The sequence below is a fragment of the Gossypium arboreum genome, chromosome 10 (genome assembly GCF_025698485.1).
Source record: "Gossypium arboreum isolate Shixiya-1 chromosome 10, ASM2569848v2, whole genome shotgun sequence".
NCBI classification, from domain to species: Eukaryota; Viridiplantae; Streptophyta; class Magnoliopsida; order Malvales; family Malvaceae; genus Gossypium; species Gossypium arboreum.
Genome location: NC_069079.1, coordinates 113,633,371 through 113,659,717, shown reverse-complemented (window position 1 = coordinate 113,659,717; position 26,347 = coordinate 113,633,371).

Genomic DNA, 26,347 nt, shown 5'->3' with positions numbered 1-26,347 from the left:
AGAGTTATCACTTATTGACACTAACAAGAAATTATCATCACTTTTTTCGACCAAACTAGCATCAGCTACATCTTCATCGTTACTCTGAACAACCCTTTTATTTTGTAATTTATAACAATCTGCTTTGACGTGACATAACTTCTTACAATAGCGACACCTTTTGTCTTGTTTCTTTGATGCTACTAAAATGAAAGCTTACCTATCTGCCTTGTTATCTAAACCAAACTCATTGTCGAGTTTGTCTTTACTCAAAAAATGTCCCTTCACATACTTAAACAAGAGTTTGTCTCTTTCATAAATCAAGGTCTCCCTAAAAGACTTGTATGAATAGGGTAAAAAGACAATAATAGCTTAGCTTGATCTTCATCACCAATCTTAACCTCAACATTCTTTAAATCATTCAAAAGAGTAATAAATTAACTAATATGATATCTAAGAAGCTCACCTTCGTTCATGTAAAACGTAAATAGACGTTGCTTTAACAATAAATAATTAGCTAGAGACTTAGTCACATAAAGAGTTTCTAACCTTTTCCACAAGGCATATGAGATTTTCTCTATCAATATATCCTGCCATACCCTATTTGCGAGGCACAAGTGGATTTCAGACAGGACTTTTTATCAAGCTCTTCCCATTTTGTCTAATCTAAATTCTCAGAGTTTTTCTCGGTAACAACCTATTTCAAGCCGATCTAAACTAGAATTTTCATTATCTAAACTTGCCACAGATTGAAATTTTTAACACCATCGAACTTCTCAATGTCAAAACTTGTTGTCATCTCTAAACGAGCTGGTCTAAGAAAATTGAGCTAGTTCTGATACCACTTGTTAGGGATCGACTCGATTAAGCAACGAACAAGTAAAAAATAGTGAAAGAAATTGAGAAATTGAACACACAAATTTAACATGGAAAAACCCTCTAAAGAGGATAAAAAACCACGGACAAATATAATTTTACTATAATGGCAAAAGAATGAAGAGTACAAAAGATGCAGATAAAAACTAAACCCTAAATCTTGAAAATAAAGAACCCTTAAAATGTAAACACAAAATTCTCCAAAATTGTTATGAGTTCTAACCTTTAATGAGTGTGTTTTCTAAAGTTGTAAAAGAGCCTATTTATAGGCTAAATTCATAGGTTAAATAAATTATGCTCATCAATGTTAAATATATCATACTAATAAATACTAAGTCTCCTAGAAAAAAAATATATTTTGTTTAACTTGACTTGCAAGAAATATCTTATTTTATTTAATAGGAATTTGGGTCACACAACACTTACTAGTCCCAAGTTCAATTCCCTTCCTTTGCAAAATAGCTGAATTTTTGCTAAAATTTCTCCTCCTTTTTTTGTACCACCCAAGCCCTGAACCTTAGGTATAAATATAAAATTTTCTTGTATTTTTTAGCCTTTAAGTAAAAATTTCCCTACCCTACCCTAGCCGTTTACCCTCTTCCTCTCTCTTTTCTCTTCAATTTTCTTTCTTTCTTCCCTTGTGTGTCGTCGCCCAGGCCACAAAGATTCACTATCAATTTCTCTTCTTTTTTGCAATGGGTTATTGCACCATTCTTTTCATCTTCTTTCTGTCATTTTATCATAAAATTTCCAGCCTTAAATCTAAATTTTTAGCACTCAAGATCGATCTCCATTGATGCCCTAAAAGAACTCCATTGCCGCCCCGATCTTATTGCTTGGGTAAGTGCAATTTTCTTTTGTTCTTCTTAATGGATATTTCAAAAAAATATCTAATTTTCAAGATCTGGAATTGGAGTAATTTTTAAATATTTAATGGTTATTTTTCCATCCTTTAAAGTTATTTCAATTGTGGTTTTAAATCAGCCTTGATTTCACCACCATTGTTAGTGGTGCGCCGTGCCTAGAGGCACAAAAGGGGGCTGTTGTTTCTTTAATTTTTCCCATCTATTTCCAGAAAAATCTTGGGTTCTTTAACCCTTCCTAATCAGCATTTAATCATGTCCAATTTAGGAAAAATCTATCTTGATCAATTGACGACTCAGATCTGACAATTCGAGAATAGTAAGTGTGGTTGATATGGGATAGTGTGTAGTTTCAGTTTAGATGTTGGGTAAAATGTTAGTTGATAAAGTTAAAAGATTTTAATATTGGATTAGCTACTGATTTTTCAATATTTATGTGTGTTAGGTACTGATTTAAACGCCCCAAATCAACAGCGAAGCCAATAGACGTTCTCGTCTGCGTTTCGCATCAAACCAATGTAAAAAATCTAACTAGTTGGATCTGAAAAATCGGTATAATTGTAATGATTGGATTGAAGCCATAAGAGGGTGATTTGGGTTTGTTTAAGTGGTATATTATTTAGTTAAATGATTATTTTTAATTTAGGTTCGTTTGAAAGTTCTAAAGAGAAACCGCGAGATTTGCAAGTGTGCCGCAATAGAGCGTAAAATAATGTATGGGTCCTAACTCATTAACTTGAGTGATTTAATATTATTTTTTAAATGATTTAATTGATGACTAAGCTTAATGCTAGGGCTTGGCTGAATGGCTAAGTAACTAAATTGCAAGTGGCCGAACCAGGTATGCTTTGAGCCCTAATTGTTTGTCAAGTTAGTAAAAAATGTAAGAATGACTAAATAATTGGGTAATTGATATTGTTGTGGATGATTAGTTGATATGATGTATGCTGATTGTATGTATAGCATGGTTTTGAATGATATTGTGTTTTACGCACGATATACTTGTATGAATGATTGTGACATGTTGAACGACACCATCTTAAAAGTTGGATGAATGATCCTATTTACTGAAAGTATTTGATAATATGATGGTGTGTTGGTCATGCCAAAGAAATGTGAAAGCATTGAATTGATGACTATGTATGAGATTATACGACATCTTGCATGTGCATTGGGGTGGGATTGATATTATGGTTAATAGAGGAGTTCCATGAAGATTCAGTGGCATATTAAGTCCGTATTTATTCGTAGTCAGTGCACTATATCAGAGATTTGAGAGATTTGGCGATTTTATTGCATTTATCGTTAAATGGCAGATTTTCTGTAAATATGTTCATTTGATTTTTTTACTACATCGAGCTTTGCTCGCATTCGTTGGAGTTTGGCAAATGGGTTCTAAGGAACTCGTGGTGTGTAGTGGATGGTTTGGGTAGGAACTTTTGCATTGCATCATTTGCATCACCTCAAGTTCATACACCATTTGAAATTGATCTGATAATGGCTATGTAATGAAATGAAATTTCAATGATGGCTATGTGTTCTTCTGTTAATGCTAATATGGTTCACTATAATTGATATTTGTGTCTGTTTAAATAACTGTTTGACTCATAACAAGCTTTCATAAGCTCACTCCCCCACTGTGTTTAACTTTTCAGGAAAACCTAAAACTAAGACAAGACTAGGCATACGGAGAAGCACCTTGGACCTCAGACTATTTTTAATAAGTATTATTAAGTCTCTATTGGTTTTGGTTTGTAATTTTTAATTATTTCTGGTCTGTGGCTTGATAACTCTCATTTGGGAATTTTTGCATGCATGGATTACTGAAGCCTAATAACCGAAAAATGCATGATAGTTGGCTTAAGTAAAATTTGACATTGTTCCTTAATTTCCATTGCAATGTAAAGAAAGTATCTTTGAAAACAGAAAATCAATAAGACTACTAGATTTCCAAAATGACATGAATAATTGTTGTAGTAGCCCATTTCTACCCGGGCCCATAATTAAATAAATAAAAAACAAAAAACAAAAATTAAAAAATAAAAGTTCATTTACAGTCCATTTACAATAAACAGGCCTCAAGGCCTGATAAGCCCAAAACCGGTTACACTTGTGACCCAATTGGTCTAAACCCGATAGCCTATACCCAGATTTAACCCAATACCCGTTTACAGTCTTAACCCAAAACATACAGGGCCCAAATGGCCCAAATTGTTAACTGAAGACAGAGAGGCCTAGGGTTTTAGAAACCCTAGGCGCCGCAACCATCCCAAGCGTCGCTCCCATTCGTCTCCCGTCGTTTCAGTGGGCTTCATCTGTGCCGTGACTCCAGCCTTGTATCACGCCGTAATCAACGCATGAATTAACGCCAGCGCACTCGTCACTGAGATCTCCTCGCTGATACCTACAAAAGAAAGAAAGAACTACGACAGAAAAGAGACAAACACAGAAAGAAATCGAACAGATTCTTTCCCAAAATGTATCTAGAGGTTATAAAATCTCTCTTTTTTTTATTTGTAAGATACGTTTTTTTCACAGAAATATACAAACAGTTGATACATACACAGAGAAGCATCAACAGATTATAAAACAGAGGTGAATATTTCATTTTTTTTTGTTACAAATGCATGCTGGTATCATAAAAATAAGAAAAGAGAAGACGAACCGTTTTTGATCTGCGTTGAAACGGGAAGCTTTCCAGCTTTCGATCGCCGCACGTGGCGGTGTTGACGACGGCGCGTGGGTGCGTGTGCCCGATGACCGGGGCTTGGCCTGACTGAGGTCAGAGCCCGGAGGGCCTTTCTTCTCTCCTCTTTCAGAGAATTTTAATTTTTTTTTTGAAACGGTTTCTAAAATGAATTTTGAAACAAAAATTGACTTAAATAGTGCAATGGATACGGTGTCATTTTGCTTAGTCCAATAAGCACTAAAACGACACCGTTTAAGCCAGGATCCGCGTGTTTTTGGAAAATGGGCAAATTGCCCAATTGATCCTTTCGTGTTTTTTAATTTTTAATTTCATTTTTATTTTTATTTTAAATTGGCCCTAACTTTTTTCGCTTATTCCAATTTAGTCCAAGTGGTCATTAAAATCTATTCTGAGGAACGACATCGTTTTCGGGGATAAAGGCTAATTGCCTAATGAGTCCCTCTGGTTTAACGCGTCTTTCAATTTGGCCCAAAGTATTTAAATTTATTTAAATTTATCTATAGTTAACCCTAAATTTTAAAATTAAATTAAATTAAATTTTTTGAAATTCAATTTATTTTAAATACTATATATATTTTTATAAATATTAGTTATATATAATAATATATGATTTTATTATTTATAATATTAAATACATTTTTTATAAATTTTATTATATGTTATTTATTCTATTTATATTTTATTATATATTGTTACTATATATATTGATTATTTTACTATATTTTTATATGTAAATTTACTTAATATATCATTCTTATTATTTTTTATTTTATCTATCATATAGTTATATCATTATATATACGTATTTTATTTATAAATTTATTATATATCATATATTTTACCAAAATTTTTCCTTACATTTCTTCTATTTTATTATAAAATATATATTATTTTATTACTTATTAATTACATATGTTTTTAAATTTTCATTATTGTATAAATATGTGTAATACCATTATTTAGCACATTATTTCTTAGTATATTAAGTTATTATATCCTCAGTAATATAATTTATATGTATGTATCATATTTTTTAAAAATAGGGTACTCCATTATCATTCTTATATCATTCTTAATATTTTAAAATATCTTTATTACTCATCATCTTTATTATATTTGCATGGAATGTTAAAATAAGCATCATATGGGTTAATTTATTTAATATTGATCCTTTGTAATATGTTAAATGCATCATCACTTTAAAGATTTTTTAAAATTCATTTGATCCAAAAAGATTTAAAAAAAAAAAAAGATAAGGCAATGTTTTTTGGTAGTTAGGAATTCGGGAAGTAGTGCCCTAACATGCTGGGTTGCAATTTCCCGTTTGTCTAAATGCCTGAAATACCATTCTAAACGATTTTATAAATTATGAGGTGACTTCAGTTACAAGAGTTTTAGAATATTGTGTCCTATCATGCTGAATGTGATATTCATGTTCTTTTGGAACGAAGAAATCTTGGTTTTCAACTCAAGCTATTTTAACTTCAAAAGGGATCATATTTTTAAATACTTCCAAAATTCTAGCATTAAAGACGGAAAGTTATTCAATTTGATACCAATTTTTTTTGGGCGTTACGAGGGTGCTAACCTTCTTCGTACGTAACCGACTCCCGAACCCGTTTTCTTGATTTCGTAGATCAAAACAAATGATTTCAAACAAAAAGTGGTTTGAAGGTGGTTCAATCACACTTAAACTGATTGGTGGCGACTCTCGTTTTCATTTTTCTTAAAAAAAGGCTCCCTTTTAAAAGGGTTTCGACAGCTTGGCGACTCCGCTGGGGACAATAAGAGAGTCAAGCTAAAAATTGATAACTTTCTGTCTTAATGCTAAAATTTGAAAGGATTTAAAGATAAAGATCCCTTTTCATGTGTTCGCTGCATATGTTTGTTATATTATTTGCACACATTGCATTTGCATGACCGTTGGTCACACCTTTAAGTGGGAGTAAGAAACTAAGCTTTCGTGAGGTTTTCACCTCCGTATGAGCTAGTGGATTGCTTCCGGGATACTGTACCTATGTCTTCGTGAGATTTTCATCTCCGCATGGCCATAGGGAAACGTGTCCCCCTGAACTGAACTTGGTCTATATGAGCCTATAATGGGTGAGGACCGAGGAATCTGCTGGTTCAGGTACCCTCGCTTTAGAACTGAAACTCATATAGTGAACTTTAAGTGCTTACCCTAGGGATTATGGTGATAACTTTTAAACTGCCCTTATAAGTGTTTGTTTGTTATACTTTTATACGATACTAATTTATTTTGTTTTGCTATCATTGCATGTCATTGTATTTAAAGGTATCGATTCACGGTTCGATTTCTGGGTTAGAAAGTTTTGTAATGGGGAACGAATATCTTGATAAAGTGAAGGACAATGCCTCTGTCTGTACCTGGTCAGAGAAAATCCAATTAGAGAAAGGAGATAGTGTCATTGAGGGGCATACATCAGAGTTATGGGACTTCACCCGTATTAATTCGACGCAGAATGAGTTTTAGGAGTTGAGAGACATTTGGGCCGAATGGGATGACGAGGCTAAGAGACTTTTCTATCAAAATTATAGAGACCTTCCCTATTTGCTAGACGTCAAAGTAGATAGGCACTTGTTTCGAGCTATGGTACAGTTCTGGAACCCTGCTTATAGTTGTTTTACATTTGGTGATGTTGATCATGTACATACTTTGGAGGAGTATACGACTTTACTGTGTTGCCCGAGGATTCAGGGTCACAAGGCTTATGTTAGGCCTGCTAGCTTTCCAACTTTTGCAAAGAAGTTGGTGATGATTACTGGGATGAGTGAGCAGTGGGCTGTAGCTCGTGTGCAGCAAAAAGGTGATAGTAAGTGCGTTTCATGGGCCGTTTTGAGGGATTTGATATCGACACATCCAGACATAAAGAAAAGGATCGATGTCCTAGCTTTGAGTATTGACAGCATGGTGATTTTCCCAAAGATGTTGGGGCACATAGATGAGGCAGTCACGGATTTGTTCGATCGCGTTGGTAAGCAGAATACACCGGTACCAGCAATCCTAGCTGAGACATTTAGATCTTTGAGTGCATGTCGGAGGGCCGACGAGGGTAGATTTATTGGATGTGTGCAATTGTTACTAGTCTGGCTCCATAGCCATTTCTGGAAGCTTGATAAGGTTCCTTGCCGATCTTTGAGGGTTATTCTCTCTTAAAGGAAGCAATAGACATGCCTAGGAGAGATGACATTTCAGAGGAGAGGTGGATAGACATTCTTCAGAATCTTCGAGAGGAAAATGTTATGTGGAAGGCTCCTTGGTTGGTTCTTAGTGAAGTCTTTTACCACTATGGCAGTTTTGATTGGGTCCTTTTGCCAGGAATTTGGGGAGTTGTTGGATATGCACCATTGCTTGTTTTAAGGCAATATCGAGCGAGGCAGTTCATACCGCCTACACAGGGTTTAGCTCAGAGTGATTTCTCTTATAAAGGAGATCACTATAAGAAAAAGATGCGAGAGATTTATGAGGCTTGGAAGAAGCCTTTCTATATAAAGATCTTAACTGAAGGCTCGACGTCATCCCTTGAGTATAAAGGGTGGTTTAGTAGGATAGTCAACGATAATGTCCCTCGGCCAATTTTGGGGGTGGCTCGATCATTAGAGGAGAGCTTACGAGTGATTCCATTAGAGTTGGAGGTTATGAAGCAAGAGTTCAAAAGAAAGAATTCAGAGCTTGAAAAGAGGATTGAGAAGCTCGAAGAGGAAAAAATGTGCTTGAGTCTCGACGTCGATGTTCAAAAGATGGAAGTCGAGAAGGTGAAAAAGGAGAGGAGAAAGATCGAGGAAGATCGAGATGATTTAAAGATGCACTAGAGAAGGCCCAGGTAACATTGAAAAGGGTCGAATTAGAGAGATCTTTAGAGCAGTGGCAGCAAAAGATTCAAGAAGAAAGAGCCAAAGCCGAGTATTGGGAGAAAAAGTTCCAAGAGATGCAGTTGCGTAATCAGGTCCTAGAGAAGGAAAATCAAGAATTAAAAACTAAGGTGGTTGAGTTTGGACGATCTCTTCATCATCATCGAAGTCGTAACTCTGCGATCAAGTTAAAGGCAAGCTTGGATAAGATCGAGGAAATGAAGCACAATATTGGAGGGTTAGAAGCAGCACTACAGGAATGTGAGCTACGGATTGAGCAGCTCGAAGCAAGAGAAGAACAATAGAAGGGAGAACTTCACCATCTTCAGGATCAAGTTGGAGATAGGGATTATCTCATGGGAGAAGCTATAGTCCAGATTCGAGAAGTTGCTAGTCATTTACAAGACTTAGCGACACAAGCTAATGTTTTGAGTATGAAATATGAGTTAATGTCAGATAGAGGTCTAGAGTTAGCTTTGCTATTGGATAGGGTTAAAACCTTGGACCTGGGGGCAAATGCGTATTTGTAATCCGTTTTGTGTAAAGATTTTTGTTTCTTAAATAATGTTTTCTAAAAAGAAACTGAATCAGAATCGATATCTTTTAGTATTCATGCATTTGTATCTCATCACATCATATGCATCAAAGTTTATAGAAAGACCTTAATTAGTTAAAATTATTAGGGAGAAAGAGAGAGTAAGAGAAAGAAAATCTGGAAACAACACATCCTTACGGTACACGCGCTAAGTCAAAGAATATGGATCAAAGACTTGAGCAGATTCAGAAAGAGATGCAAGAATAGTTACAGAAGCAATTGGCAAAAATCCAACAAGAGATGAAGGATCAAATGTTGGAGGCTCAAAGGAATATGATGGCTGAGATGGCTCAGCTACTGAAGGGGGCGACGGATAAAGGAAAGGCCCCTATGACCATCACTGAAGGAGATAATGAGGATCATCTTCCGGGTTTCACCCCACCTCATGTGCAAACTCAATCTGAAGCATATCCTCGAAGGCTGTCCATCACGATAAGGCCTCAACAGGGTCAAGTCGATGCTGGAATACCCATAAACTTTCAAACTGGTTCGAGATTCAATCCTGGAGACAATCCTGCCAATCCAGTTATCCCCGATCTAGATGTAGCTGAGAGGGAAAAAATGAGACTCGAATCATCAAGGCAATTGGAGGAACATTGTAGATGGTTAGAGGAGAGGTTTAAGGCATTAGAAAATGCTGATAATCGTCAGGGAATCGATCCCAAAGACTTGAGTTTGGTCCCAGATTTGGTACTTCTCCATAAGTTCAAGATGCCAGAGCTTGAGAAGTACAATGGGACTACCTGCCCGGAAGCCCATATTACCATGTTCTGCAGACGGATGACTGGTCATGTAAATAATGATCAATTATTGATCCATTATTTTCAGGATAGTTTGGTTGGGGTAGCAGCCAAGTTGTATAAACAACTGAGCCGGGCCAAAATAAGTTCATGGAGGGATCTTGCACAAGCCTTCATGCAGCAGTACAATCATGTGACAGACATGACTCCGGATAGGATCACGCTGCAAAACATAGAGAAAAAGCCTTATGAAAATTTTAGACAATATGCACAGAGATGGAGAGAGGTGGCGATGCAAGTTCAACTGCCATTGTTGGAGAAAGAGACTACCATGTTGTTCATCAACACTCTAAAGGCTCCATTCATCACTCACATGATTGAGAGCACCACTAAAAGCTTTGCGGATATAGTCATGGCGGGAGAGATGATCGAGAATGCCATAAGGGGTGGCAAAATTGAGGGGGAAGCGACCAAAAGATCGGCCCCAAGGAGAAATGATAGTGAAGTGAATAACACAAGCACCTTCAACACGAAAGCAATCATAGTTGGTCAACCTAAAACAGCTGCGGTTGAGCAACAGAGTTCTCAAAGACAGGAGTCGGGTACAAGGCAGAATTCTGAAAGGATGCAGTTCACACCTATCCCCATGATGTATCAGAGCTTTATCCAAGCTTATACGATGCACATGCTATTGCTCCTTTTCACTTGAAACCACTGCATCCCCCATATCCCAAATGGTATGATGCAAGCACCAGATCGAATACCATGCTGGAATACCGGGGCATTCGATCGAAAATTGTACTGGTTTTAAGAAGGCAGTAGAGAGACTAATCAAGATGGGGGTCGTAAAATTTGACGACACCCATAGTACAGAGAACTCGTTACCAAATCATGGTGATCAAGGGGTAAATGCAGTTGGGGATACGGGTATGAGAAGGATTAAAGAGGGCGTGCCTGAGGTGAAAACGCCGATAAAAATGATTTGGGAAGAAATGGTGAAAAAAAAGATGATAATCTCTAAAGAGAGGAATAAAGGAGCAAGGGACTATTGTGAGTTCCATGCCGAAGTGGGGCACGAGATCCAGCAATGCGACAAGTTTAAAGCCTTGGTACAAAGCCTTATAGACAACAAAGAGCTAGAATTATATGAAGTTGGCTCAAATGAGGGACATATATACACATTAGAAGGTGCACCGAAGAATCAAAACCGGCCAAGGATTATTATTTCTTTACCAGGAAGTAATGAAGTTGGAACACCAACAGTACCGAAAGTCATCATTCATAAACCTGTTTCCTTTTCTTATAAGGATAACAAGAGAGTACCCTGGAATTATAACTGCCATTTGTCAATACCAGAGAAGGAGGATATAGCTAGTGCTTCAAAGGAAGCTCAAGGTGAGGGTTCTTACACACGTAGTGGGAAGTGCTACGATGCAGAAGGCGTCAAAGTTGAGCCTGCAAAAGTAAAAGCTTTAGACAAAGGAAAATGGACCGAGACACTGGTTAATGAGCCAGTGAAGGAAGAAGAAGCTAGCGAATTTTTAAAATTCTTAAAACACAGTGAGTACAGCATGGTTGAACAATTGCACAAACAACTAGCTCGTATATCAGTGTTGGCTTTGCTTCTAAGTTCAGAGGCACATCGGGAGGCATTAATGAAAGTGCTCAATGAGACTTATGTTACTAATGATATATCCGTCAACAAGTTGGATCGATTGGTTAGTAACATAAGTGCTGACAATTTCATCTATTTCAATGATGATGAAATCCCACCTGGTGGCATGGGATCAGCTAAAACTTTAAATGTCTTATTGATAATGAATCATCTTTAAATGTGCCAAGTGTGCTTATTGATAATGAATCAGCTTTAAATGTCTTACCATTATCAATATTGAACAGATTGCCCGTAGATAGTTCTCACATGAAAACATACCATAATATAGTGAGAGCCTTTGATGGCATGGAAAGGAAGTCATTCCTTTGATGATTGGTCCAAACACGTATGAGGTGGACATTTTAGTGATGGACATCAAGCCCACCTATAATTGCTTATTAGAAAGGCCATGGATACACTCAGCGGGAGTGGTGCCCTCATCGTTACACCAGAAATTAAAGTTAGTGACGGATGGACGGTTAGTAACCATCAATGTGGAGGAGGACATTATAGCCGCAGTCACTAGCAAGGCCCCTTATGTCGAGACGAACAAAGAGTCTATTGAGTGTTCCTTTCACTCTTTAGAATTTGTGAATGCAACCTTCATTACAGAAGGGAGTGAGCCACCGGTGCCAAAAATAGCAAGAGCCACGAGGATGGCTCTACAAATGATGGTGGGAAAGGGAGCCTTACTAAGAAGAGGATTAGGAAAATACCTACAAGGAGGGACTCAAATCCCAGAACTGAAAGAGAAGAGAGATCGCTTTGGTCTGGACTTCAAGCCAGACTATAAGCAAAGGAGGAAAGAAGTTGAGAAGCGCCAAGAGGGAAGAAGGGCGCGCCTTAATGGAAGAGAAGTGGAGTGGGAGCCGATGACATTCCCTCCAATATCCCAAACCTTCATATCGGGAGGGTTACTTATAGAAGAAAGTCATCAGATTAATGCTAACACGATGAAGGATCGGAGCAAGGAAACTTTAAGGACATTCGCCCTTACGAACTGGGAAGCTCTCTAAACAATTGACTGCGGAGGAACTTCCTGTAGTCTTTAGGAATTTTTCAGAGTAATTCTTGAAACATTCTTGTTACTCTAAGGCCTAGGAGTAATAGCATTACATTTGTGGAATGGGCTTACAATCATCTATTATTTTTTTAATAAAACATAACTTTTATCAATTTGAACGAGTATTGTTTCATTTTTATCAACCAATATTCCGTTAAACTTTTGCAATTCTTATTTTTTCATTCATAGCACATAAATAATCATTCTTAAATTCATTCATTCTTTGTATATTCTTTATACTTCACAGGTCCTTAGATATCAATGACATGAGCACTGATATTACAAATCCTGATTTCCCTCGCGAGCAAGACATGTGTTTAGAGGAATTTCAAGATTTTGAAGATGTCCAGGATTGCAATGTGTCTCCGGATCTATTGAGGATGGTAAAATAGGAGGAGAAACAAATCATGCCCCATGAGAAAGAGACAATAGAGAATGTAGCCCTATAGGAAGGGAAAAAGGTGAAAATCGGCACGCATATTGCCGAGGACACAAGGCAATGACTAATTGAGTTGCTACGTGAGTTCAAGGATATCTTCGCATGGTTCTATCAAGATATTCCAGGGTTAAATACTGATATTATGGTGTATCGTCTTCCAATAAGACAGGATTGTAAGCCAGTCCAACAGAAGTTGCGAAGAATGAGGCTAGATATCATATTGAAGATAAAGGACGAAGTCAAGAAGCAGTTCGATGCAGGATTCTTACAAGAGGTGAAGTACTCTGAATGGGTAGCTAATATTGTACCAGTCCCTAAGAAGGATGGGAAGGTACGAATATGCGTTGATTTCAGAGATCTAAAGAAAGCTAGCCCAAAAGACAATTTCCCTCTGCCACACATAGACACTTTGGTAGACAACACAGCGGGATATTCGTTGTTCTCCTTCATGGATGGTTTCTCAGGGTACAATCAGATAAAAATACATCCTGAGGACATGGATAAAACCACCTTTATAACATTGTGGGGCATCTTTTGTTACAAGGTAATACCCTTGGGGCTAAAGAATGCAGGGGTAACATACCAAAGGGCTATGGTGACTTTATTCCACGATATGATGCACAAAGAAATTGAGGTGTATGTTGATGACATGATTGCTAAATCTCGAACAGAGAAGGAACATATTGAAGTTTTGAGGAAGTTGTTCCTGAGATTAAGGAAATTTCAGTTGAAGCTTAATCCGGCAAAGTGCATCTTCGGAGCTAGGTCGGGGAAGTTATTAGGCTTTGTGGTTAGCAAAAAGGGAATAGAAGTTGGCTCAGACAAAGTTAGAGCCATATGAGAATTGCCTCCACCACGTACTCAGAAGGAAGTTCGGGGTTTTCTTAGAAGATTGAATTATATTGCTCGGTTTATTTCACAATTAACCGAGAAATGTGATCCTATATTTCGCCTCCTTAGAAAACACAACCAAGGTACTTGGGATGAGGAATGCCAGAATGCTTTTGATAAGGTTAAGCAATACTTGTTAAATGCTCCAGTGTTATCTCCGCCTAGTCTAGATAGACCATTAATTCTATACTTATCAGTGTTCAGTAATTCTATGAGATGTGTGCTTGGTCAACATGACGAGTCGAGAAGAAAGGAGAAGGCGATATACTACCTCAGCAAGAAATTCACAGAGTGTGAGATGAGATATTCGCCAATTGAGAAATTGTATTGTGCTTTAATCTGGACGACTCGAAGGTTAAGACAATAATGCTATATCATACTACTTGGCTTATTTCAAAACTTGATCCTTTGAAGTATATGATGGAGTCAACAGCTTTGAATGGGAGAATGGCAAGATGGCAAATATTGCTCTCAGAGTTCGATATAGTCTATGTAAGTCAAAAAGCTATAAAAGGAAGTGCAATAGCAGAATTTTTGGCTAGCAGAGCTCTAGAAGATTATGAGCCATTAAACTTTGACTTCTCTAATAAAGAGTTGATATATGTGGCAACTATTGAAGAATGTCCATGGAAGATGAACTTCGACGGCGCATCCAATACGGTGGGAAATAGGATTGGGGCATTCTTGGTATCCCTAAATGATAATTATTATCCATTCACGTGCAAGTTGGATTTTGATTGCACAATCAATATGGCCGAATATGAAGCAAAAATCATGGGACTCTTAGCGGCTATAGAGCGAGGAATAAGAACCTTGGAAGTATATGGAGACTCTGCGTTGGTAATTTACCAGCTTAGAGGTGAATGGAAGACAAGGGATCCTAAATTGATCAATTACCGAAAGGTAGTTTTTGGGTTACTTGAGGATTTCAATGACATCACTTTCAATTATATCCCACGAGACGAAAACTAGATGGCAGATGCTCTAGCAACCTTGGCTTCAATGATTAAAGTGAATAAAGAGGAGGAGATGAGACCCATTCAGATGAGTATCTTTGAGGCTCCAGCTCACTGTTGTAACATTGAGGAAGAAGAAAAGGATGATAACCCTTGGTATCAGGATATGTTATGATATGTGAGAGATCGTAAATACCCAGAACAGGCAACTGAAAATGATAAACGAACTTTAAGAAGATTAGCCCGCGACTACATTTTGGATGGGGACATCTTGTACAAAAGAAGAAAGGACCAAGTACTGTTAAGATGTGTTGACGCCGTGGAAGCTAAGTTAATCTTGGAAGAAGTTCACGAGGGTGTTTGTGGGATGCACGCTAATGGTTTCACGATGGCTAGACAAATCATGAGGTTTGGATATTATTGGTCTACTATAGAAGGGGATTGTATCAACTACGCCAAGAAATTCCATAAATGTCAAATTTATGGATACAAGATTCATGTGCCACCTTTACCTCTACATGATATGACTTCTCCATGGCCTTTTTCCATGTGGGGCATGGATGTCATTGGGCCAATATCACCAAAAGCTTCAAATAGGCATAGCTATATTTTTATGGTCATTGATTACTTCACGAAGTGGGTAGAGGCTACTTCTTATGCGAATGTTACTAAGCAGGCTGTGAGTCGATTCTTGAAGAAAGATATCATTTGTCGGTATGGGATGCCTGAAAGGATCATATCAGACAATGCATTGAACTTGAACAACAGAACGATAGCAGAAGTTTGCAGTCAGTTCAAGATTAAGCATCATAACTCATCTCCGTATCGCCCAAAAATGAATGGGGCAGTGGAAGCTGCTAACAAAAACATCAAGAAGATAGTGAGGAAAATGACTGAAACCTACAGGGATTGGCATGAGAAATTACCATTTGCACTCTTAGCCTACCGAACGTCCATCAGAACTTCAACTGGGGCAACTCCTTTCTCATTGGTTTATGGGATGGAGGTAGTGTTACCCATTGAAGTTGAAATATCGTATCTCCGAGTCTTGTCAGAGATAAAGTTGGATGGAACAGAATGGATACAATCGCGATATGATCAGTTGAACTTGATTGAGGAAAAGAGGCAAAGGGCCATTTGTCATGGTCAGATGTATCAGAAGCGAATGATGCGAGCTTACGACAAGAAAGTGTGACCAAGAGAATTCCAAGAGGGGGATCTTGTGCTGAAAAAGATCCTTCCCATTCAGAAGGACTTTAGAGGAAAATGGATACCGAATTGGGAAGGGCCGTATGTCGTGAAGAAAGCTTTCTCTGGGGGTATATTGATCTTAACGGAAATGGATGGGAAGAGTTTACCCAATCCAGTGAATTCAGACTCAGTCAAAAAGTACTTTGTCTAAAGGAGAGGGGAATCTAGGGTGAAAACCCGCAAAGGGCGCCTTGAGTTTTCAAAAAAAAAAAAATTGAGAGGCTAGGGTAAAAACCTGTAAAGGGCGCCTTGTGACCAAAGGGGTTTTGAGTTGAAAACCCGAAAGGGCAGCTGAAATTTTGAAGAGCACACGGTAATCTTGCTATATTTGATTTAACAAAGAGCGAAGCGCGTTGCATATCGAGGCATCAACAAAGTACTTTGGATCTTTTAAACACATGTTAAACTCAAGAAAGTCTTCATGGAGCTGGTGTATAGACGCTCAAGCGGCGATATCTAGGGCATCTAACTTTTGTCCTGTTTGCAATCTTTAGATTCTCTTTCTTCTCAAAGATAGGCTATCAGATTAATTTCCTTTGTATTTCTGACAAATTCATTCAAATCTAATTATTCTCAATATTAAATTCATCTTCCATTATTATTAAAGTATGCTGCATTAAAATAATGATAGATGAACTAAATAATTTTCACAAATGAAGTTTTGCTCATTACTCTAGAAATTTCTAGATAATACAAGAAACTAAAACAGAACAATTGTTCGAGGAATTCACGTAAGTAAGGTTTGAAAGAACTCGAGGAAATTCTTTCTTTAGTCCAAAATGATGATTGGACAAATCAAACAATTTGATCCTAAGAGAGAATCATCTTACAGACATTTTGGTGGGTCATAGCATTTGAAGAATGGTACAAACCCACAAGCTGAGTAGGAATGATACTTCGAGATAAACTTCGACAAGGGAATGAGTGGTGACGTCTGGAATAGGGGTCATATTCATAAACATTTTGTATTATAACATGTTTAATTAGGAGCATTTGACTCACTTCGATCATAGCATCCTAATCTTTAGGCATGAACTCATACACATTATACAGGTTATATCCTTCAAGGGACAATGAAGATTGATGCGCCTTAACCCCCTAAGCAGTAGGGTAACAGGCTAAAGCATAGCCGATCTAACCTTCAGGTGTTTACCCTGAAGCAGATCCAAGCAGATTTGGCGTCTCTGTATTGTCAGGGAGCAGATCAAAGTTAGCAGATTTGGCGTCTCTATATTGTCAGGGAGTAGATCGAAGATAGCAGATTTGGCGTCTCTGTATTGTTAGGGAGCAGATCGAAGATAGCAGATTTGGTGTCTCTGTATTGTTAGAGAGTAGATCGAAGATAACAGATTTGGCATCTCCATATTCGACAGAGAGCAGATCCAAGATGATTTGGTATCTTCGTATTTGACGAGGAGTAAATCCAAGAAACAGATTTGGCGTCTCTGTATTGTCAAAGAGCAGATCAAAGATAGTAGATTTGGCGTCTTTGTATTGTCAGGGAGCAAATTGAAGATAGCAGATTTGGCATCTCTGTATTGTCAGAGAGCAGATCGAAGACAGCAGATTTGGCGTCTCTGTATTGTCAGAGAGAAGATCGAAGATAGCAGATTTGGTATCTTTGTATTGTTAGAGAGCAGATCGAAGATATCAACATGGCGTCCCTGAGGTTGCAAAGAGCACGTTGAAGATGGCAGATATTGTATTCCTGAAGTTACAATGAAGCAAATTGAAGCTATCATATTTATGGTCCAATACCTCTCAAGTTGCAGATAGGTTGAAGGCCATTTGAAGAAAGATCTCAAGATTGGGCCAGACTGGGCAAAAAGGGTCCTTTTATAGTCTTTGCTCTATTACCGTTACACGACAATGAGCAAAGAGGAGCAGCTGTAGTAGCCCATTTCTGCCCGGGCCCATAATTAAATAAATAACAAACAAAAAACAAAAATTAAAAAATAAAAGTTCATTTACAGTCCATTTACAATAAACAGGCCTCAAGGCCTGATAAAACCAAAACGCGTTACACTTGTGACCCAATTGGTCTAAACCCGATAGCCTATACCCCGGTTTAACCTAATACCCGTTTACAGTCTTAACCCAAAACATACAGGGCCCAAATGGCCCAATTTGTTAACGGAAGACAGAGAGGCCTAGGGTTTCAGAAACCCTAGGCGCCGCAACCATCCCAAGCGTCGCGCCCATTCGTCTCACGCCGTTTCAGTGGGCTTCATCGGTGCCGTGACACTGGCCTCATATCACGCTATAATCAATGCGTGAATTAACGCCAGCGCACTCGTCACTGAGATCTCCTCGCTGATACCTACAAAAGAAAGAAAGAGCTACGACAGAAAAGAGACAAACACGGAAAGAAATCGAACAGATTCTTTCCCAAAATGTATCCAGATGTTATAAAACCTCTCTTTTTTTTATTTGTAAGATACATTTTTTCACAAAAATATACAAATAGTTGATACATACACAGAGAAACATCAACAAGTTATAAAATAGAGGTGAATATTTCATTTTTTTTTGTTACAAATGCATGCTGGTATCATAAAAATAAGAAAAAAGAGGACGAACCGTTTTTGATCTGCGTTGAAACGGGAAGCTTTCCAGCTTCCGATCGCCGCATGTGGCGGTGTTGATGACGGCGCGTAGGCGTATGTGCCTGATGACCGAGGCTTGGCCTGACGGAGGTCAGAGCCCGGAGGGCCTTTCTTCTCTCCTCTTTCAAAGGATTTTAATTTTTTTTTTTGAAACGATTTCTAAAATGAATTTTGAAACAAAAATTGACTTAAATAGTGCAATGGATACGGTGTCGTTTTGCTTAGTCCAATAAGCACTAAAACGACACCATTTAGGCCAGGATTCGCGTATTGACCCGTGACTCGGGGAGGATTCGCGTGTTTTTGGAAAATGGGCAAATTGCCCAATTGATCCTTCTGTGTTTTTTAATTTTTAATTTTTAATTTTATTTTTATTTTAAATTAGCCCTAAATTTTTCGCTTATTCCAATTTAGTCCCAGTGGTCATTAAAATCTATTCTGAGGAACGACGTCGTTTTCGGGGATAAAGGCTAATTGCCTAATGAGTCCCTCTGGTTTAACGCGTCTTTCAATTTGGCCCAAAGTATTTAAAATTATTTAAATTTATCTATAATTAACCTAATTTTTAAAATTAAATTAAATTAAATTTTTTTTGAAATTCAATTTATTTTGAATACTATATATATTTTTATAAACATTAGTTATATATAATAATATATGATTTTATTATTTATAATATTAAATACATTTTTATAAATTTTATTATATGTTATATTTTATTATATGTTATTTATTCTATTTATATTTTATTATATATTGTTACTATATATATTGATTATTTTACTATATTTTTATATGTAAATTTACTTAATATATCATTCTTATTATTTTTTATTTTATCTATCATATAGTTATATCGTTATATATACGTATTTTATTTATAAATTTATTATATATCATATATTTTACCAAAAATTATTCCTTACATTACTTCTATTTTATTATAAAATATATATTATTTTATTACTTATTAATTACATATGTTTTAAATTTTCATTATTATATAAATATGTGTAATACCATTATTTAGCACATTATTTCTTAGTATATTAAGTTATTATATCCTGTAATATAATTTATATGTATGTATCATATTTTTTAAAAATAGGGTACTCCTTTATCATTCTTATATCATTCTTAATATTTTAAAATATCTTTATTTTATCTTATTTGATTTACTTTTAATAAGTTTATAATTTATTTTTATTTTTTGTATTGTTTTAGTAGGTTAAATTTTTATAGATTATTTGTTATTTTATGTTATTTGTTATTCGTATGAAAATTAACTATTTATGTTGATTTAAGTTACATTTGCATGAAACATTATCACATATATATTATGCAATTGATAGTTGTATTCATTATGCTCTATGTTATATTTAGTATGTAACGATAATGCATGTATATTTGATATTATCTATGATCACATATGCCTAAAATGTTGACGTATATTGTGCAATTTATGCTATTACTCATCATCTCTATTATATTTGCATGGAATGTTAAAATAAGCATCATATGGGTTAATTTATTTAATATTGATCCTTTGTAATATGTTAAATGCATCATCACTTTAAAGATTTTTTTAAAATTCTTTTGATCCAAAAAGATTTTTTTAAAAAAGGATAAGGCAATGTTTTTTGGTAGTTAGGAATTCGGGAAGTAGTGCCCTAACATGCTGGGTTGCAATTTCCCGTTTGTCTAAATGCCTAAAATACCCTTCTAAACAATTTTATAAATTACAAGGTGACTTCAGTTACAAGAGTTTTAGAATATTGTGTCCTATCATGTTGGATGTGATATTCGTGTTCTTTTGGAACGAAGAAATCTTGGTTTTCAACTCAAGCTATTTTAACTTCAAAAGGGATCATATTTTTAAATACTTCCAAAATTCTAGCATTAAAGACAAAAAGTTATTCAATTTGGTACCAATTTTTTTGGCCGTTACGAGGGTGCTAACCCTTCTTCGTACGTAACCGACTCCCGAACCCGTTTTCTTGATTTCGTAGATCAAAACAAACAATTTCAAACAAAAAGTGGTTTGAAGGTGGTTCAATCACACTTAAACTGATTGGTGGCGACTCCCGTTTTCATTTTTCTTAAAAAAAGGCTCCCTTTTAAAAGGGTTTCGACAATGATTTTTCTGCTGAATTAGTTAACATCAAGTTTTTACAAAATAAAGTGACAAACAAACGATTTTTATAAAACAACACTATCAATAATAAAATGAATCTTAAGTACAGATGACCTAATAAATGAATATTTTTAAGCTAGCTTAAGGTACAACTACGATGTTTCTCTAAAATAAGTTCATTTAAGGTCTTCAAAAGTAACGTAAGTTAGCTTAGCCATTTTTGGTGGCCAATGTAGCCTTTTTAATTTAACCATAACGTTTAGGCTGGGTTAGGGAGGTAACATCTAAAATCTGAAAAATATGGATAATATTGTAAAATTTGAAAAATATGGGTAAAATTATAAAATCTGAAAAAAGGGGCAGAACTGTAAAATTTATAAAGTAGTGACTAAACTGTAAAATATGAAAAATAGGGGAGACACGGCCGTGTGGAGGGTCCTAGGCCGTTTGAGAATAGAAAAACCTAAGGTTTTAAGGAACATGGTCATGTGGTCCACACACCCGTGTGGCTGGCCATGTGGCACTATTTCGAGGCACAGTTTGCCTCTATTTGCTTGTAAAAGAACATACACCTATCACCGTGATCTTGAGTGACATTTCTCATGTTTAAGTCTGATTGGGGTACCTAAAATGGGTCATTCAAACGGCATTTATATACAGGTTAAAGTTTGATTTTAAGGTTTATCAAGATTTTATTGAAAGTTTTGGCAAGAATAAAAAAAGATTGATTAGATTGAATGAAGGATTATTTTTTGACTAGAAATATTATGAAAATTCGAGATCTAAACTTTGAATCGAGATGTAATTATTAAGTTTGATGAAATTATTGAGGCTATTAACGAAGAGTTCAACAATCGATAGAGAATCGATTTATCAGGAATTGATTTGATATGGAAAGAAAAAATAATTTTAATAATGAAGGGAAAATATTTTGCAAAGAAGAGTGCGGAAAAGAAAAGGGGGGAATAAATAGAAAGATAGATAACAATTCTATTGGAATAGAATTTGAAAAGGGACAAATTGAAATTCTAATTAGGAAAAGAGGATAAAAAGTTGGTAGAATTCTAATTCTATTAGGATTTTGGGAAGGAGTAAGATATGAATTCTAATTAAGGAAGAATTGGGCCAATTCCTAGGGTAGGCATCACCTATAATTTTCTCAATATTTTGATAAAATTTAAAATTAAAATTAAAAGAAAGGAGGAGAAGGCGCGAACCTTGGTAATTTAAGATGGCTAATACCTTAACCATTAAGTTGTTGCCCAATTCTTGATTATTTTTACGCTTAATTATATTAATAAGATTTTGGGGCATTTTTGGTGAAATTATGAAAGAAAAAGAAATAAGGGATTTGAACCTAGGTTAATTGAGAAGGGAACTAGTGTGCTAACCATTAAACCTAAGCCTATTTCTTATTTGGTTTTTAACTCAAATAATATTTGTTTTAGTGTGACTTTTATCCTAGGTTGTTAAAAATTAAAAGGAAAAGAAATAAGAGGAATGGGGTTTGAACCTAAGTGTAACTCCTCGAATTCTGGGTCTAGAAGTTTTGGGTTTTGAGCATAGAGACAGTGAGGAGGTTGCACATTTGTGTATAGCTGTGCGTTTTAATGACAAGAATGGGCCTGCTGGTCTAGTGGTTAGGTGGAGTGTTAGTGTGTTGGAGGTCGTGTGTTCGAGTCCTCTTGTGAGTGAAATGATTTTATTTTAGTATGTTTTAAATAAGTATTTAGTATTATTTTGTTTGGTTTAATATTGGTACTTTGTTTTTAACTTATTTTATTTGGTTTTATTTTTTTTTTATTTTGGTGGGTTACACGTTCTATTTCTGGTATCTTTTTCTTTTTGTTCTTTGTTACTTTTTCTTTTGAGGGTTATTTTGATCACTTTTGAAAGCGAGATGTCTGCGGATTTAGGATTTGCGTTTCTCTGTCGTTATCCTTGATTGCAAAATAGGTGTGGGATTAGAAACCTTGTCTATTCATTATCGTTTTTACAAAATTTCTATTTCGACATATTTTGTTCATGTGTTAACTCGAAGATTTTGGGTTCTAGACATTAGAAGTAAGGATAAACTGCCACTTTCTAATATATTTTTGATAGGGCGAAGATTAAGGATGATTCCGGTGGCTTAGACGGTGGTTTCAGGCTATTTTGGGGGTGGTTTCGAGACCTCCCCGACGACCACACGGGAGTGTGCCGAGGCACACAGTCGTGTGGATTTGGGAACTAGGGTTTCAGGCCAAATTGGGTGCCAAACGGCCTGGCCAAACTGCCGTGTGGTGGATTTGGTGATTTTGTCAGAATTCACACAGCCGTGTCCCTTGGACACATGGGCGCGTGGGTTTGGGAATTAGGGATTCTGAGTTTTGGAGTCACACGGCCTAGCCACAAGGCCATGTGGCTGATTTGGGGATTTAGGAATCCCACACGGGTGTGTGTTTCGGAACACATGGCCATGTTTGGTAGGTATACGCACATGTGAGACTCTCAAACGATCGTGTCTTCCCTACACCTTATTTTAGAAATTTTGGACAGTGAGTTACACGACTTGTTCACACGGCTGTGCCCCTACTTCACACGGGCGTGTGCCTCTGACACACGCCGTGTGCTACCTAGCACACGGGCGTTTGGACCCCCACATGGCCTGGAATGCTCCATACAGCCAGAGCACACGGGTTGTGGCCCTATCTCACCAAATAATGATTTTAGGACAAATTTAAGTGTAATCACAACTTTGTGTGTTCTAACCCTCGACTGCGCTTTACTGAGGGTAACTATGACTTTGATTTGGGCTTGATGTGTGTGTTATTTGTGACTGGTTGTACGATAAGCTTGATACTGAATTTGAGTTATGAGTGTGCACATGTATGCCTTTGTAACTGACTAATTGGATGTGAATGTCTGCTTCTGATTAATTATCTGAGACTGGTATTTTGATTGTGTACATCTGACTGCATATATGCATACATATACATAAACTATTTTGGGCGGGATTTTGAAGAGAAGGGAGATTGAGATTGACTGAACTGGCAGTTTTATTGCAATATATAGGTATAGCGAATTACCGTATTGCACTATACTACATGTACGTTAGCTACGCTATGTACCATTAACTGAACTGGTAGTTTTACTGTAATATATCAGTATAGAGGATTATCGTATTGCACTGTACCGCATGTACATTAGATACACTACGTACCATTGGCTGAACTGGCAATTTTACTGCAATCTATCGGTATAGCAGATTACCACATTGCACTGTACCGCATGTACGTTAGATACGCTACGTACCACTATCTGATCTGGTAGTTCATACTGTATTTCAGTACATATACATAAACTATTTTGGGCGGGATTTTGAAGAGAAGGGAGATTGAGATTGACTGAACTGGCAGTTTTATTGCAATATATAGGTATAGCGAATTACCGTATTGCACTATACTACATGTACGTTAGCTACGCTATGTACCATTAACTGAACTGGTAGTTTTACTGTAATATATCAGTATAGAGGATTATCGTATTGCACTGTACCGCATGTACATTAGATACACTACGCACCATTGGTGAATCGGCAATTTTATCGCAATCTATCGGTATAGCAGATTACCACATTGCACTGTACCGCATGTACGTTAGATACGCTACGTACCACTATCTGATCTGGTAGTTCATACTGTATTTCAGTACTGCGGTTCACCGTATTGCACAGTACAACCTATACGCTAGCTTTGCTGTGTAATTTACGTGACTGGCAGTTTATCTACATACTGTTAGCCCAAATTCCCAAAGGGTCGAGGGCAGGTCCAATACCCTGAGGGTTGTAGGGGCTTTGTTGCCGGGCAACCCAAGATGACATCATACGGAATGTAGGGTTGGATGGGCTTTGTGAGGTCCTGTATGGAGTGTTTGATGGGATGAGCTTTGTATGAGGAGTGATGGGGGACGGAGAGGTGTGTTAGCTGGATGGGTACGTAGTTTTAGAACTTATTTGCACTCATATGCATCTGACTGATCTGTTTAACTGAATTGGAACTTGTGAATGGTTGAGAATTACTTTATCGTGGATCGATCGTGATATCGTTTCAATGAGAGGCACTTATGCCTATGTGAATTTTGTAGACACTGACTGTGACTGTTTGACTGGATTGTTACTGTGACTAATTGAGATTTGTTGCTACTCTGTCTGAGTGGTACTTGTGACTGAGTGTATCTAACTGATTGAGTTAAAACTAGTGGCAGAATAGCACTGTGTTTGTGTAGCTGAGTTTAATTTTTAATATGCTTTAACAAATATATATCTTTCAGTACGTCCGTTTTGAACGTACCCTTGGTTTTGATTAGCTCTGTAAATATGTTCTGTTGCTGAACTGCTTTTAGTTCATTGTTTCTGTCTCTATAGTTTAACTGGTTTGATCTCACACTGAGCTCGAGTAGCTCACCCCCTCTTCCGTTTCCCTTTTTAGGTACAGTTCTGGATTCTGTGGATGGACTTGACACGCGGAGGTCTCGGACAGTCTCCCAAACAAAAAAATTATCAATTTTGTTTTCCATTACGATTTTGTTATTTGGTTAACTTTGAACTGTAAGGCTTTATAATATTGTCGTACAATTTCTGTTTTAGATTTTTATGAGTACGTTTATTTTGGGTTTATATTGAGTTTTATTGTAAATTTTATTGACTGATTACTAAATGGTTTTAAATACTTTTGGTTCACTAAGATGAGTTGTTTTGTAAAATTTTCCTACAATCATTTCAGTGATTAATGTAGCATTTTGAATTCGGTCTAGACTTCTAGGCCGGGTTTAGGGTGTTATACTAAGACCTTCAAGATAGAAGCACTAGTGCTTAATCACTCAATCTATGTCTTTTTTAGTCACTTAATTCAATATATTTATTTTGAGCTCAACTTACATGTTCTTTATTAGCTTATACATTTACTCAAATTTTTCCTTATTAACTTATTTAACTTTATAGTTTTTAACACGTTCCTAATTTAATTTATATACAATAATTAATACCCATAGTCAAGTCTCATTATTAATTTTTAAATTCATTTTACCCTTTTCCAATTAGGTCCTAAGTCAATTAAAACACATTATTTCCAAATTAAATCTCATAATCAAGTTTTGTTTTAGACTAATTAATATAATAATGCATGATTATATTATTTTAACACTTTAATTAGTTATTTATAACCCTAATTTCGGCATCCGTTTCAAACTCTCGATTTATAAATGCTCAAAGATAACATTATAAATCGAGGCATGACCTTTTTCGATTTTCACAAACCTAATTCTTCTAATCCAGTTTTTGAGGTGTGACATTTTCATTTCAATAACATCTAAAGAATTAAAAAAAAAACCTTTTAACCTTTTTGATAGGTTTTGTTTCTATAACCAAAAAAGGTATAATTTTTTATTTGATATGTTCGACTTTTATTATTATTTGATGTTTGATAATTTTATTATTATATGATTTTATTATATTTTCGCAATTGTGAATATTTTTGTTATTGTATTTTGAAATATTATTAGTTTTGATATTATATTTGATAATCACTTATATTAAAAGAATTTTTGGGCTAAATTACGTAAAAGGCCATTTTTAAATAATTAACTGTTTAGGTTAATTTCTATGATATTTATTAGAATAGGCCGGTTTTGAATAGAGAAGGAGAAAACGCGTCTAGTAAGCTAAAAACGCGTCCAAC